Genomic DNA, 16051 nt, shown 5'->3' with positions numbered 1-16051 from the left:
CACTTTTTGGGCAGCTTATAACTTAGCTCCCAGTGGAGGAATTTGCATACGGCTTTGCAAATAAAGTATATGGGGCACTCAGTATTTTTTTGAGAAGTTGGGAGAGGTTTTGCGGACGGGGCAAAGTTATAGGGGGGGTCCCAAAAATGTATTTTTTCCATAGACTGAATCGGCAAAAACTTTGCGCATGCCAACAGGCCAAACTGCTGGACGGATTTCCACCAAATTAGCGGCAGGAGCGATGGTTTGGTTCCAAAAGAGTGCTTTTATAATTTTGGTGAAAATCCGTCCAGTACTTGTTTTAGAAACAACTGAAATGTACGTCTCAAAAAATAGTGATATCTGGCTCTACTCCACGGTCCCATTTCCCTGTTCGCTCCGCGGTCAAAAGTCTAATTTGCCTGGAGTGTGGCGTGATGTCGGTGAACATTGGATGCGTCCAGTGGTTGGCTGGAGGGAAGCATGATGTGCGTCACCATTTTGGGAAACACTGGCGTGTTGTATCAGAGGGTGGTGCGGCCCGAAAGTGGCTGAAGAACATGGTTTGCTGCATCTGGTGGGTGGGAGAGGGGATGGAAAGGGTGTGGGAGTGTAAAGTGGGTCATATGATATTTTTGTTTAGGTGGAAGAAGTAGGTGGTGTGCGAGCAGTGTCCACGAGTACTGCAGCAATTCGCGCGTAGCTCCTGAGGCGAGTAACTTCTGTGGTGACTGCAAGGAGGCGCCATTGGGTAAAGGGAGTGCACTGCAGATGATATGAAGATATTCCTATTGTGTTGTGGGGTTGGGTAGGGGTGACGGTGGCTGTGTTACGATTGTGGGTTGGGGTAAATGGGCACATGTTCCCATGCATGGCAGCATTGCGTTGCAGTGGTTGTGGCCAAGGCTAGTCTCTTGGGTGCATGGTCGGAAGCTGAAGGCCTGTGCATGCACCCAAGAGGTTCGGCCTTGGCCACAGCCACCACACTGCAATGCAACCATGCATGGGAACAGTGTGATACTGGCATGTGCATTGTACAAATATGTATCCCGAGTGCATTTTCTTTTTCTTCACTCATTTGGGTAAATTAGTATAACCATATGTTGCTTCATCGCACACCCTTTTAAATATGTATCTCTCGTAGGGTATTTACCTTTACACATTGGTGTTGGAGGACATTGTAAACTTCTTAGAGCACCACAGGTGAGCTGAAATGCGTGCACTTTCATATGCTGTACTTCATTGCCCATGTTGGCAATTACAGAGTGACATGCCACCATTTGCGTTTGCAATGGTTTGCCCATGATCATACCCTTTGCTTCACGAGTGCAGTAAGCTATTGCGACATGAAAAGATTTCCTTAGCATCATACACTTACAATATGGACAATGTACGCAGCTACTCACATATACTTACCTTCTGTGGTGAGTGCAGGCAGACTCCATTGGGGATGGGGAGTGGATTGCAAATGATATGAGGATATTTGCAGTTGATGCACTATGCTGTGTTGTGCGTGCCAAGCCTCTAGTGCCTTGTGTGCATGGCTGGAGGCTTTGGACTGAAGAGTACGCCCACTGGTTGCAAGTAGGTTTCACACAGTTGACTTGTGTGTGTGGTTTGTGTGCAGTGTACACATTGTTGGTTGCATGGGTGTGGTGATTGTTAGCACGTCCTACAGTTTTTCGTCTATGCTTGGAGGTGATGGAATCAATAGTCTTGCAGCATTTCTGTGCAGGCCTACTATTTCTAAGCACAACTGGTGTGAGCCGTTTTAATAAATGTTTTAAACAATTAGTGCCATTTGCAATACACCATTGCTTGCTACATTTGCATACTAATTTAAACCACTTGTGTAGGAAAATTTGAATGGACCAGGCAGTTTTGTGTCTTAGTAGCACAGCGAGTAGAGCGCTCGCTTTGACATCCGTGCAGAGCCTGCTAACGCAGGTTTGAATCCCGGCGGGGCCAAACTCAGCCTTTCATCCTTCCGAGGTCGATAAATGAGCACCACACAGCGTGGGTAATAATAAGCAGCGCTCAGATACCCAAGGGTTCGTAGCGCTGTATAAATGCCAAATTAATATTAGTACTTTTTGCTAACTACACTTTGTAAACGAGATTTCTTACAGTACAATGGTGTGTTGCTAACATTTGGACATGGTGGAAGGTGCTTTTGCAAGCAGGTCCAGAAATGGAGGCTAACGAATGTCCTCGTTCTCCTGTGCATTTGCGCACTGGACAGGGGTTCACAGTTTGTAGCATTTTACTTTTTCTGTTGTTGCTGACTTTTACATGGTGCTTGAAGAACTGCTGCAATGACTTCATAGAGTTGTGCCGACCGTTACAAATTGATGTGCACGGCAATTTGTAGATGCGCCACATTGGTTTGGTACCATAGACAGTGGCATCTAAGTTTGCTGGGGATTTTTCTGAAAGCAGTGTTTCTTCTTCCATTATGCTATTGTGTACCTTTTCATACCCTTGTACAGAGCTATGTATGGGAATTTGGTTTCTTTGCTTTTCTTTGTATGATTTCTCATTGAAGTATGCCTCTGTGCTGGTGGTGTGCATCCACTGACCTGTATTGATATTGTGAGGGTATCTATGCTGATATTGCGTTTGCTTATAAGTAGTAGTGGTAGTTTACAGAGTAATTCTGTTAGTAACTTCATTCTCATTAAATTTAATTGAAATAATTTTTGCCTTAAGAACATTGCACTGTCTACAGCAGTTTCAGGATTACTTTTGTGCAGTAAGGTTTAAGGGTTGAGCGTGATTTCTACCCTATACTCTGAAGTACTCTGTGATGGAATTTTCTTTGTAAAAATACTTTTTTGGAATGTTTCCTTGTGGTTTCATTAGCATTTGTACATACTCCATTACCAGTAGTGACAGTTGCACTCTTTTCAGTACCTTTCACTACCTTTATTTTCATTTCTACATTTTGATAGAGGCATTACATTCTCCTTACTGCTTTCGTTTTCCTTTGTGACTGTATTAGCTGTTCTCTTTCAACTTTGTGTACAAAATCTGCTAGGGCTGCATGGCTACTTTCTATGCTTTTAGGAACAGCTGGGCTATCTCTGTGTTGTTTTCTATGGAGTTACTTTTTGCTCAGCATTCTGTAGCAGCCGCTGGAGAAAAAAAGAAAAGTGTAGGTCTGCACACTTTGTGATGTATATTTGTGCATCTGTGCATGAATGGATGAATATGAGTGTAGGAATACAGATAGCGTTGTGTGATTGTGTAATGGTGTGTTAGAGTATGGTGGGTACGCTATATTGCTATTTGGGAGTTACTATAATGCCAGCGACATGATAAGACAAAGTGAGCCACTGCTGAGGTGCACTTAGTAAGCATGAAGCAAATACCTGTGGGTTGATGCAATTGTGTACCTTGATATACAAGAACACTACACTGTCTTAGTAAGAGGTGCAGCTCCACGATACCATTGCAGTTACTTTGTTGGCTGTCGAGAGTAGGCTTCCTCTGGGTTGCATTTTGAAGTTGACACGCCACTGCCTTTTAGGACAGAGGTGGTTACTGCAACTGTTAAAGAAGACTGTAAGACAATTTGTTTGTTAATGGCATACTGGCTGCATTTGGAGAATGCATTACATAAAAAGGTAGGGGGATGTGTTGGCAGGAGGAGTTATTGTGTGTGTCTTTAATTGGATAGCTTTGTTTATGATTGGGGATTTGGGAGCGTCAGCATTGTTGGTATGAGGGCACGTCGTTCATTTGTAAGTGTACCGTATGAGGTGCCATTTAGCAGGTGTGTGCATTGGAGTAGGACTATTTACTTTGCAAACAGATTAGTCCTAGTTGTGGAAGGGTGAGAAAAAGGTTGGGAAAGGTGTACAGCTTGAAGGAAAATGTGTTAGTGTGTGAAATTCCATTAACTTTTCCACACATATATGCTTCTTACATGAGTACAGCAATTATTAGACTTCTTGGATTTATGTATCCACATTTACGATTTGTTTGCCTTTCTAACTAATGTTACATTCTTTGAAGTGTGCAAGATAAGTGGCAGGCACAATGTTTTTATTCATGCAATGTATGTACTTGGTTTAGGTTGGTAGTATACAGTTAGTGCTGCTTTTGTGTGATAATTTTACGAATTTTGTAGGAGATGCATTAGTGCAGAAAAAAATGTGTAGCATTGTCGGAAGGAAAGAAGGGAGTTCCTGTTTGAGTATTACAGTGGCTGATATGGGTAAATGAAAATGTTCAAAGCACATACCATTGTAGTGGCACTTGGTGGTAGGTGATGGGAGAAATTACAGTATGCTTTTTGAGTATGTTATGGAGGTTCAGTCGCAGATACCCTGCTCGGAGGCACTTATAACAGAATTGTAAAAATACTGTAGACAAAATATTTATACCTGTACTTTTATGGTGATGGGTGCCGATGTGGATGAATCTGGATGCAGAAATCTTGGATAGTTTCACAGAACTTTCTACTGGAGGTACTTGCGAATCACACAAGGCTTGCACTCAATGTTTAATGGGACACATGGAGTGTTGTACAGAACTGATAGTGTTACATGCAGAGGTCTTGGATGTGATTGGTGGATGCGTGTGTGACTATTTAACAGTACGCAATGAGAGAGTGCTGGAAAAACAATAGTGGAAAGGGAAGGACTGCTCCCGCTTTACTGGGGCGCGGCTCTTGCGGTAGTTGGGTAAGTGCACGTGCCATATCCTGCCCTTCTCAGCATGATGGGCATGGGAATAAGAATCTGGGGATTATCCAATCAGGTGCTGAGGGTGTGCATCACAGGAAAGGGCAGTAATATTTTTTTGCATTACTCTGTGTAGTGAGGCTGACAGAGATGGAGAGACTCACAGTGTTGATCGTGGGTGGTGCCTTTGTGCTAGATCTGCACAGGTATGCCCCCGAAAGAGAATTTGATGGCAATTTTGATTTGGAAGGAGTGGAGGCGTTGTGGTGCAGTGTCGATGTGTGCAGTTTTGGTCTTGTGCTTGCACTTTGTAGACAGTGGCCACTTTCGCTACTGTTCATGTTGTCGTGGTGTATTATGGAGCCCTGCATTTGGGTTACATGGCTTGCTCACGTTTGTTCCGTCAACTAAAGAAGTTGATGAAATCAGTGAAGCAGATTTTTCCCACTGCCAAGGTGGTTTTCTCATCCATACCACCAAGAAGAGTATGGGTCGATCCCAATGTTCTTTGTTCCCAGCCAGAGGTCGGAAGGTGTCTTCTTATCAACAGAAGCATGTGTGATTTTTGGTCCGCTGCTGGGATGTTCTCCTGTGACAAGCACCTACAAAAGAAAAGGCTCTTTTCAGAGCCACCACTACAGACAAAATCTCCTACCCTGGTTGAAATGTATTCCCCCCACTCCCGCTGCACACAGCACGATAAGTCTGCAGACACTGCGGTGGTTCCAGCATTACACATGCCACATACGGGGCCTTTGAGGATGGCGGGCATGGAAATGGGACTGTGGAGGCTAAGGGATTGCTCAGTACATTTTCTGGGTGTGGTGTGTACGCAGAGACTGTGGTAGAAGGTGTATTTGTACAGAGGAATGCAGAAGCCTATGGTTATGGCTGTGTGTTTCAAGAGGCAGAGTGTATGGATTTTGGGAGCGTCCTAGATACGTTGGTTGAAAGTGAATGCAAAACACTGTGCAGTGGCTGCTCATTTTGGATTCTATCATGTGGATGTGCACTGCTGTGGAGTAGGTGCAATGAAGTGGCTGATTTTGGTTCCTCTTTGTGCCACTTGGGTGATGCACGATCATCCAGACATTATTAGTCTTCATTGTGGAGGGAAAAGTTTAGGACATGTTACCAGAATTTCTCTGCAGTTTGCGATGAAGGAGGCACTTGGCCAGGTCATGCATATGTTTCCGACCTCCTGCATAATTTTTTTTCGCATTACGCAGACACAGATGTGTCTGCGTTCTTCTTGATCTGGTCCGCAAATGGAAAAAGCAAGGCACATTGTCAAGAAGACTATTTGTTCCTTTTTCCGATATGTGGCCATGTTATACTTCCACAATGGAAATATTACGTTTCATAGCACGAAGATTTTTCCCACAAATAGCATTCATCTTACTGCTCCTGGCAATCAGGTTTTTCTGTGACCTATCCAAAATGCATTGCTGCCCTTTTTGGAAGTACAGCAAGCATTTTCCAAGTGGGTGTTGAGCACTTCAACCCTTCGAAATGCAAACAAACAAGAAAAAGAGCCTCTTTTGACAGCCAGCCCTTTCTACCCGAACCAACTGCAATGTTTTTCACAGAGCCACACCTCTCATTATTTGCCGTGCAATCTGTGGATCGTATGGACTGCGCGGCGGCCTGCATCCTTTCATTGGCAATTCCATTTTTGACCTCTGAAAGGAGCCTTTTTTTTAAAACTTTTTTTACTTTTTCCATTGTTTTGTTTTTTCTTGGTCTGGTAACATACGACACAGAAGGAAAGGAAGGGAGGGTACGGAAGGGGCACCACCCACAGGGATAAGATAGGGCATGTGCAGAGAGGAAGATGTTGGGTGGCCCTCACTTTAGTAGGCGGCAGTCATTGTCATGCTCCCTGACCGAACCTTCCCAAGCACTTCGTAGTTGCTTCCCCTGCAGAGTACCGCGTCGCAGTACATGCACAATGCACAATACAATGGGCTTTGACAGGTAAGGGTCTGCTGCGCAGGATATGGTCTGCAAGGATGCTTTAGCGATCCGCTGCCCTACAGGAGTGTCCCTGGTGTTGGCAGAAGCAGATGCAGAGAATGATGTGGAGGAAGGGCAGTACCCTGCGCACTGTTGCCTTGTGTTTCATTTTGAGGTGTCGTCGCATGGAGTATTGTTACTTGATGGTACACATTAGCTGTAACTCCAGCATTCACAGAGATGAGTAAACTCTGAAATACAAGAATGCTTTCAACAAGGAGAAACAAAGCTTCATTACGTGGAGCAAGAAGATCCTTATTCAGGCAGCGCCATGCGGCCACAGTTCTTTGAAACCACCACTGATATTGTTTGCGATTCGAAGATTCTCCTGTTTACTTAGTTGTCCTTAGATTTTGTTGTATTTGAGTAACCAAGCAGCAACACCGATACCTTTTTCCAGACTGATTAGAGACTGTCATACTTGCAGTGAAATCCTTTCCCCAACTCTACAAAGCACAGGTGAGAATTTGACACTTTACCTTACGGTGCTCAGTGCAGAGACAGTGTGTCTGTTTCACTGGTCATGCAAGGGCAAGCAGCACATCAATGAAATGAATGGGCCATTTAACACACCCACCATACACTGGAGGATGCTGTTCCTTGCTCTCACTGGGCCTCAGGCAGCAAGGCCTGCTGCAGCCATAAATTGATATGTTTGGACAGCAATATACATAGACGGCAGGACTGCTTGAAATGTCGTAGCCTACCGCATGAATCGGTAGGGTTGGCGACAGGGCCGGTGTTACCAGGACACAGAGGATGGCATACGCATACGCATGCGCATAGCTGTGGAACGGACAGACGTGCGCTCCCACAACTAATTAAAAGTGCATTAGAAGAAGCAGACATGCGGCCAGCACTGGAGTCCTACGGATACCTGCATTGCGATTGCACATATGCCGGGGAGGTGCAGTCTACTTAGGAAACCTCCAGTTTGCTTACCTGCAGCCATCTCGGACAGTACTGTGCACCACAGACTCACCATGCAATTTGAACACAAAAGGAAAAGCCACTCACACACTCACCAACACTTTACATGTAAACCTTTAATTTCTAAAATACATAGACACTGTTAGGAAAGGGAAGGGGTCGCACAAATGGATACATACACAGGGGAATTTGGGATTTCAACAAGTTTGTCATGAGGGGAGACAAGGATTGAGGTCTCATCGTAACGTCTCTGCTCACAGGGATGTTGTTGGGGATGGTGGGCTTGGAAATGGGGAAGGGGTACACGTGAAGGTGGGGCAGTGGTATTTCATGTTTCTAATAATATGTCCTTGTACAACATCTTTTAAGTTGGCTACATTGTTTAGCAATTGTTCCATTTTGATATCCAGGCTGTCTAGGTTGCTTTATAAAGCGTTTCCTTCATTTCCTGTGGACATATGCTGTTGTGCAAGAGGTGCCGCTTGTGATGCATTCCTTTCATTTCAAGTAGGTCCTGTTAAAGATACAAATATCTGTTAGGTGTATATGAAACAATACCTATTAACTGTCTTACTTTTTAAACTGTGCCGCGTACCAATCGCGTTACTATCATTACTCATTTTGTTAAGAGGGACATTCTCTTCCAGCCATTTTAGGGTGCTATGCATTGCTAGGTACGAAAAAAAAAAAAAAACACAGTTTTTCACTGTTGTACAATGCACAAGCTGTGCAATTATACGAGAAACTTCAGTGTACTTACCGTGTTGTACTGACGTTCTGCTCTCAATACTTTGCAGTCCTTACTCTGCTATTTCCTTCTTCTTTTCTATGTACAGCAGGAGTGTGGTAATATTGTTGGACGCAGACGTTACTTCGCCTATTGGTATATTCCATTATGGTTTATACTCTATGCCTTTGCTCTGTTTGTTTCACAAGTACAGAGTTTGCAGACCTACTCCATTTTTACTTACAATGCACATACATGGTGCTCTTTGTACATATGCCTTCTCTTTGCTGAATGGTACCACTATGTAAGAGAACCCCTGCCTTTTTCAGTAGTTTGAATGCTAGCCGCTATCCACAAACAGACGCACAGTCCATGGTTAGTGTGCCCATCCGCATGCAGACATCCATTTGGTATGATGTATGCTACATCTATACAAACTAAGGGTATCCTGGTAAAAACCTATCAAATTCAGTGAAAGAATGTTGTTAAAGGCACGTTATGGTTCAGTTGCACTAAGAAAAACGTAGCACATTCAGTGCAAAAACTTTGTTAAGGGACGTTACACTTACTTTCCACTATCAAAACCCTATCCATATTATGGCTACATGTAAAACCGAAAACCCCCAGAAATGTGCCAAATATGGTAAACTACGCAACCATAACTTGCCCCACCACTGTGCTCTGCTAAGACTAACACCCATGACATCAAAGATGACATGACAAATGTCATTGATGACATCACATGTACATTTAGTGTTCATGAAACGCCTCCACAAGGGATTATCATTATAATGTTGTCAGAAAACTATCACAGTTCATTGGGAGAACTATCATGAGATACATAGATCTTCAAGCAATGCATTGCTATAAACACCATTGCATTACAGAGTTCTTTCCAGTACATGACCCTACTCATGTAGAAACGTTGGCATTCTCTGCAGCATGCACCATAGAGGTACAATATTCAAAATCTTGCCATGTTGGATGGTAAAATGATGAATGTGTTGTAATATGCACGGGCTCGTGCAGGGGCACTTGTGGAATGTTGATGCATGTTCAGCAGTCAACATTCCACAGTGGCCGTTAGCTGGAGGAAGCTGAAGCAGGAGGCCTGCGGGGTCTCGCAAATAAATACTTGTAATCCTCTTACCTGTGTACGGTGAGATTTCATCATTGGCGACGAGGATGGGATGCTTGACCCCGTTCCACGTGTGCGCCGGCCGGCTGTCTGGTGCTGCCTGCTCACCCCAGCGTTGCCGTGAGAGGACGCGGATCGGCCTTGGATCCATTGGGAGCCGTCTGCCGCCTACCCCTTCATCGCTAGGGGCGGCGGTGGCCACAGGCGGGCTCCGCTGGCAGGCGTGCGGTTCCCCACGCCGACTGGCTGCCAGGAGCCCAATCGGGGCATCACAGGAGGGCAAGCCGATTGTGGGGGCGGCTGCTGGCCACCCCATGTTCCGGGTGGAGCGGCGGTTGCAGGAGGGCGACGTCGTTGTGGTGGGTAGTCGCCACCCAGTCTTGCTGCTCGGGATCCAGTCGGGGCCTCGGAGGAGGAGCAGCTGTCACGCTGTACGCAGGCCTGCATCCCTGCGTTGTGTTCGGTGTAAGACACTGAGCGCTGGCCGATAGCTTCCCCCTGGCAGCGTCTGCGCATCGGGCAGTTCACCGCTGGCCTCCTGAGGGAGGAAGGAGGGGCTGCGGTGGCGCTGCGCGCCTCTGAAATCAGCTGACTGCTGCTGTTCGGTCGTTCGGAGGAGGCAGGAGCCTCATACAAACGCAGTCCACGGACATCTGGGAGCCTGAGTTGCCACAAGGCATCTTCCACGTGCCACCAGAGAGGCTATTGGTGGTAAGGTCGGGGCACATAACTGCTGTGGAGCCCTGGCAGGTGAAGTTGAGTGCATCTGGTTTGGGCTCTGATCCCTGGAAGTCTGCCTTTACATCACTTGATTGGTTGTGACTCACCCAGTGCCTATTCACGGATGTACTGCATTTACGTGTGGGTGCACATGCACAAGGTGACAGTGGGGGACCATCCCAAGGGAACAAGAAGTCTTGAGGCTCTCACAGTGGTGGGCAAGTTCCTGTTGGGGGTATAAGGAACAAGGCTTTTCGTCCAGCCATGTTGCATACGGCTGCCAGGCCTCCGCCTGCTTTTCTGCCAAATCCTGGAGAGCCTGTTGCTCCTTGGGAGCAGTGGGTGGATGCCTTCAAAGTATATTTGAGGGCTGCTGGTAGGGCAAAGTTCAACAATGATGAAAAGGAGGCTGCATTGCTGAATTGTATTGGTACTGAGGGGTTGAGAGTTTTTCGTCACCTGCCTGGGGAGAATGTAATGGTTCAAGGGGGAGGTGAGGGAGAAATGGTTATTAGTACTTACGAGACTGCTTTGAAGAAGCTGCAAATGCATTTTGGTAAAAGAGTTAATGTGGGTTTAGAGTGGTATAAGTTTTTCTCTAGGGCGCAAGGTTCCACGGAAAGCATAGATGCTTATGTTACGGCACTACGTGCACTCATGGCTACATGCGGGTTTCCCGGCAATGGCAAGGAACACATAAGGGATCATGTTATGATGAAGACATCTAATCAGAAAATCAGGGAAAGGTTATGGATAGAGAGTGATCCTTCACTTGATGAGGTGTTGGAGATTGCCAGAGCAATTGAAGCTTCTAAGAACAGCGTACAAATTGTTACTGAGAGGGATATGAATAGGGAGATGGTGCATGCCGTAGTATCAAGGAACAAGAAAGGTTTGGATAGAGCTGTGGTGCAAGGGAGTAGAGCATCTAAGAAGAGTAAGGAGGGGTGCAAAAACTGTGGCTGGTCGAGACACACGGCTGATTCTAAATCTTGTCCTGCTTACACTGTTGAATGCAGGAAATGTAAGCGTGTGGGCCACTTTGCACGCATGTGTAAGGGGCAGATGGTCGCTAGTGTGGCTTCAGAAGACTCTACCATGTTGTTAGAAGGGGCTTCAGGAGGTGGCTCTAATCAAAGTGTCATATTAAATGTGGAGGGAAGTGGGCGGAAGGGTCCATGGGTGTCGGTATTGGTGGATCAGCACCCTCTGGATATGCTTGTGGATTCGGGGTCACATTATACACTGGTGGCCCCGGATGTGTATCAAGAAGTTTTGGGTAAACAGATGTCTACTTTGTTGGCTGCGGACATCAAACCATGTGCATATGGGCAGAGTCCCATCGACCTACGTGGTTACAATTGGTCGAATTTTTTTTTCAAAGGGAGGCAAACCTTGGGTAAATTATATGTCACCTCAAAGGACACAAGTGTGTTGGGTTGGGATGAGCAGGCTGCACTAAAAATACAGATTCATCCGGGTGAGAAGGAACCGGTTCTCAGTGTCATGGAGGGAGCGGGAAAAATGACATAATGGTTACTCCTACAGTGCTCATGAGGGAGTTTCCCGAGGTATTTTCAGACACCCTTGGTAAACTCAGAGGTTTTACACATTGCATTGTTTTGAAGAAGGGTGCAGTTCCCAAAGTACATAAAGTGAGGGGAGTGCCAGTAGCAGCGAGGGAGGCATTCAAGGCGGAATTGGCTAAGTTGCAGTCAGCAGGGATAATTGAGCCCATTGAGTCATCAGAGTGGTTGTTTCCCGTGGTTTTAGTTAAGAAGGGTGATGGGAGCATCAGAATGTGTGTAGATCTCCGGGAGCTGAATTCCAGCATATGGGTGGATCGGCATCCCTTTCCGAATATTAACGAATTGTTGTTGACATTAGGAGATGCCAGGTATTTTTCAACTTTTGATCTGTCAACAGCGTACCATCAAATTGACCTGCATATTGAATCTAGACCGCTTACTTCATTTGTGACTCCGTTTGGGGCATATAGATTCTGTTGCATGCATTTGGCCTTGCTTCGGCTTTGGCTGTGTTCCAGAGGTTGATGCAGCAGATGTTTGGAGGGGTGTTGGGAGTCAGCTATTTTCAAGATGACATTCTGGTCTGGGGCAGTAGCAGGGAGGAACATGATGTCAGGGTGAGGAGGGTCATGCAGATTCTTAAGGACAAAGGTCTGACTGTAAAATTAACCAAGTGTCAGGTAGGAGTGGAGGAGGTCACATACTTGGGACATACATTGAGTTCACTAGGTGTGAGCCCCAAAGGGGAGTTGGTACAGGTGTTGAGGGATACACCAGCTCCGGTCAATAAGGATCAGCTAAGGGCCTTTTTGTGCCTTGCGGAGTACTATGTTAAATTTGTATCCAATTATGCTGAAAAAACGGTGGCCATGAGAGCTCTCATGAGGATGTGTGTAAGATTTGTGTGGTCTCAGGAGTGTGCAGCGGAATTTCAGTTGGTCAAGAGGGATGTGGAGAATGCTCCTTGCCTGAAGTCGTTTGACCCGAAAAATAAAACTGCTCTGACTGTGGATGCAAGTGAGGTGAGTCTGGGGGCAGTGCTGCAGCAATGGACAAATGGTGAATGGATGCCAGTGGCCTTTGCCTCGAGTACTTTGAGAGATGTGGAAACCAGGTACTCGGTAATTGAGAGAGAGACTTTGGCAGTGTTATGGGCTTCAAAACACTTCAGGACATTTTTGTGGGGCATACCCTATATTGTCAGAACGGACCATAAACCGTTGGTGCAAGTGTTTTCTACCAAGGGAGTCATGGCGGTATCCCCGAGGATTGCGAAATGGTCAGTACAGCTACAGGATTACAATTTTTCTTTGCAGTATTTTCCGGGGAAGTTGAATGTTGTGGCAGACTGCTTGTCCCGTTTGCCTGTTGTGGAAGCGGGCAGTCAGGCAGCCTTGGTGAAAGAGGAAGATTTGCAGGAATGCCAGGTTGCTTTTGTAGCTTCTGCGGTGGAGAAGTCGTTGTGGGATCAGAAGTCTGAGGCCGACCTTGAGTTAAATTGGATTAGGGAAGGTCTAGTGAAAGGTTGGCACATGGTTAAGGATAGGCCTGAAGGGAAAGGTTATGCCCAAGTTTTACATGAATTAGCCAAGGGTCCATGGGGTGTGTCTAGGGGAAGTAGGTTGATACCCCCTGTAGGTCTGAGAGGTAGAATGGTGGAATTGGCACATGTTGGTCATTTGGGTCGATCTTTGACTAAGAGGAGACTCAGGGAGGAGTACTGGTGGCCGGCCATGGACAAGGATGTTGAACAAGTGGTGAAAGACTGTCAGGCATGCTCTGTCAGCGATAAATGCAAGGTACTGCGTCCACAACCTGTACATCCTGTAGAGGTTCCTGAGCAAGTATGGTCGAAAATGGCTTTGGACATCACGGGTCCGTTTGAGTGTTTAGAGCCTGAGTCTAGATATATGTTGGTGTTGGTGGACTATACATCCAGGTGGATTGAGGTGGCAGTGTGTTCCTGTGTCACAACCAATTCTGTTATTGCTTTCTTGAGGAAGGTTTTTGATCTCGAGGGTTTACCTGCAAGTTTAGTTAGATAATGGGGTGCAGTTCACTTCTAGAGCGATGAGAGAATTTTTGGAACAGCATGCCATTTCCCATTATAGAACAGCCCTGTACAATCCTTCGGCTAATGGATTAGTGGAGAGGGCCAATGGTACTATTAAGTCAGCTATACAATTGGCTTTGACCAATGGTTTGGATTGGCAGGAAGTGGTGACACAATATCTGGCTGCATATCGCAGAACCCCATCCACGGTTACGGGTAGGTCTCCATTTGAGCTTATGAGGGGCAGGAAAGCAGGTACAATGTTGAGAACCCTGGCTATGGGTGGTGGAGGGCCATGTAATATGGATTTGCAGGCTATTCATCGCAGCATTTTGGCGCGCCATGAGGCCATGGGGTCTTCACAAAAGTTTAGAAAGGAGTTGAACGTTAAGCCTGGGGATGAGGTGCACATAGAAAATCCCAGGATGGTTCACAAAGGTTACAGCAAGTTCTTGCCCTCAAGGAGAGTTGTTAAGGTTGGAAAAGGCCAGGTGCAATTGGAGGATGGCTCTGTCTGGAGTAAGAGACGGGTGGTGGATGGCTGCAAACGCGTGGAGGGGGCAGGTGTGGAGTCTGATCCGGAATCTCAGGAAACTGTGCTGGATAATGATCCTGTGGGTCCACAAGTGATCAGCCTTGAACAGGAAGAGGTTGTCCCACTTCCAGGTCATTTGGGTGCAGAAGTGAATGTGGAGTGTCAAAATGCTTCTGATCAGCAACCTGATGTAGGACAAGAAGGGGGTCGTCTGGTCAGGTGGTGTGGCCCCCCTATAAGGTTTAGAGATTACATTTGTTAAACGTGAAATTTACATTTTATGGTGCATCGCACCCTTGTGGTCAATATTTCTATATCCATGAATGCAATTTGTATTAATGATAAGTTATATAATCTTATGTTCATGTTTCCATTGTTCAATCTGTTTGCGATTTATCCTGTCACAGGTTGTTAACATTTTTTGTTATGCAAGGGAAGAGGATATGTTGTAATATGCACGGGCTTGTGCAGGGGCACTTGTGGAATGTTGATGCATGTTCAGCAGTCAACATTCCACAGTGGCCGTTAGCTGGAGGAAGCTGAAGCAGGAGGCCTGCGGGGTCTCGCAAATAAATACTTATAATCCTCTTACCTGTGTACGGTGAAACAGTGGCCGTTAGCAGGAGGAAGCTGAAGCAGGAGGCCTGCGGGGTCTCGCAAATAAATACTTATAATCCTCTTACCTGTGTACGGTGAGATTTCATCATTGGCGATGCTATAAACACCATTGCATTACAGAGTTCTTTCCAGTACATGATCCTACTCATGTAGAAACGTTGGCATTCTCTGCAGTATGCACCATAGAGGTGCAATATTCAAAATCTTGCCATGTTGGATGGTAAAATGATGAATGCTTTCATTTCACAGTTTTGCGTACTGTGAAACATGTAATAAGTAGCTAACAATGCCTCACTTACTACATAACTGTACTACTACACAGAAAACATATACAGACCACAACACATACAAATGTGAACATATATAGGAAATGTAAAGTAAGCAAAAAAGAAGCAGTATCACCAGAAAGTGTTCATAACCTAACTGCTATCTTCATGCACAGAAATGATTGCTGTGTTTCACTCTTGCTTCTTCCCCTACGTACATGTATCATATGATGCGACTAAACCATAAGGAATGTAGTGTAAGAACATATGAGAAGGGTAAAGTCTACAAATGTAGTACCTTTTCAATTTTTACTTCCTGACTGGCAGTGAAGAAAACAACCTGGCCTAGATATGTCAGTGAACAAAAAAAGAGGGAGCCAGAGATGTGATGTCATCAATGACATTTGTTATGTTATCTTTGATGTCATGGCTGTTAGTCTAAGCAGAGCACAGTGGTGAGGCGAGTTATGGTTGCTTAGTTTACCATAACTGGCGAAATTCTGGAGTTTTTCGGTTTTACGTGTACCCATAATATGGATAGGTTGTTGATTGTGCAAAGTAAGTATAACGTCCCTTTACAAAGTTTTTGCACTTAATGTGCTATGTTTTTCTTAGGGCAACTGAACTATAACGTGGATTTAACAAAGTTTTTTCCCTGAATTTGATTAGGTTTTTAGTAGCAGAACTTAACCATAACGTTAAGTTATGGTTAAGTTGCACTAATAAAAACCTATGAAATTCAGTAAAAAAAGTTGTTAAAAGGACGTTATGATTACAAGTCAAATTGGAAAACCCCTGAAATTCACCAGTTATCGTAAGATAAGCAACCATAACTCACGCCACCACCATGCA

The 16051-nt window shown here is 45.4% G+C and overlaps 1 protein-coding gene and 1 long non-coding RNA gene across 3 annotated transcripts in view; one reads left to right on the top strand and one right to left on the bottom strand.

Moving 5' to 3' along the window:
* LOC138528594 (myelin-associated glycoprotein-like) overlaps positions 1–16051 on the top strand; it is an 889265-nt gene that overhangs the window by 420346 nt on the left and 452868 nt on the right. The window lies entirely within an intron of this gene.
* LOC138528605 (uncharacterized) overlaps positions 7586–16051 on the bottom strand; it is a 100339-nt gene continuing 91873 nt past the window's right edge. The window contains exon 3 of the long non-coding RNA XR_011284186.1: positions 7586–8127. This is a non-coding gene — a long non-coding RNA (uncharacterized lncRNA). The remainder of the gene's footprint in view (positions 8128–16051) is intronic.

This window comes from Ambystoma mexicanum, chromosome 1q (assembly GCF_040938575.1).
Source record: "Ambystoma mexicanum isolate Mex_15411 chromosome 1q, UKY_AmexF1_1, whole genome shotgun sequence".
In the NCBI taxonomy this organism is placed as follows: Eukaryota; Metazoa; Chordata; class Amphibia; order Caudata; family Ambystomatidae; genus Ambystoma; species Ambystoma mexicanum.
This window is presented reverse-complemented; position numbering and strand designations above follow the sequence as displayed.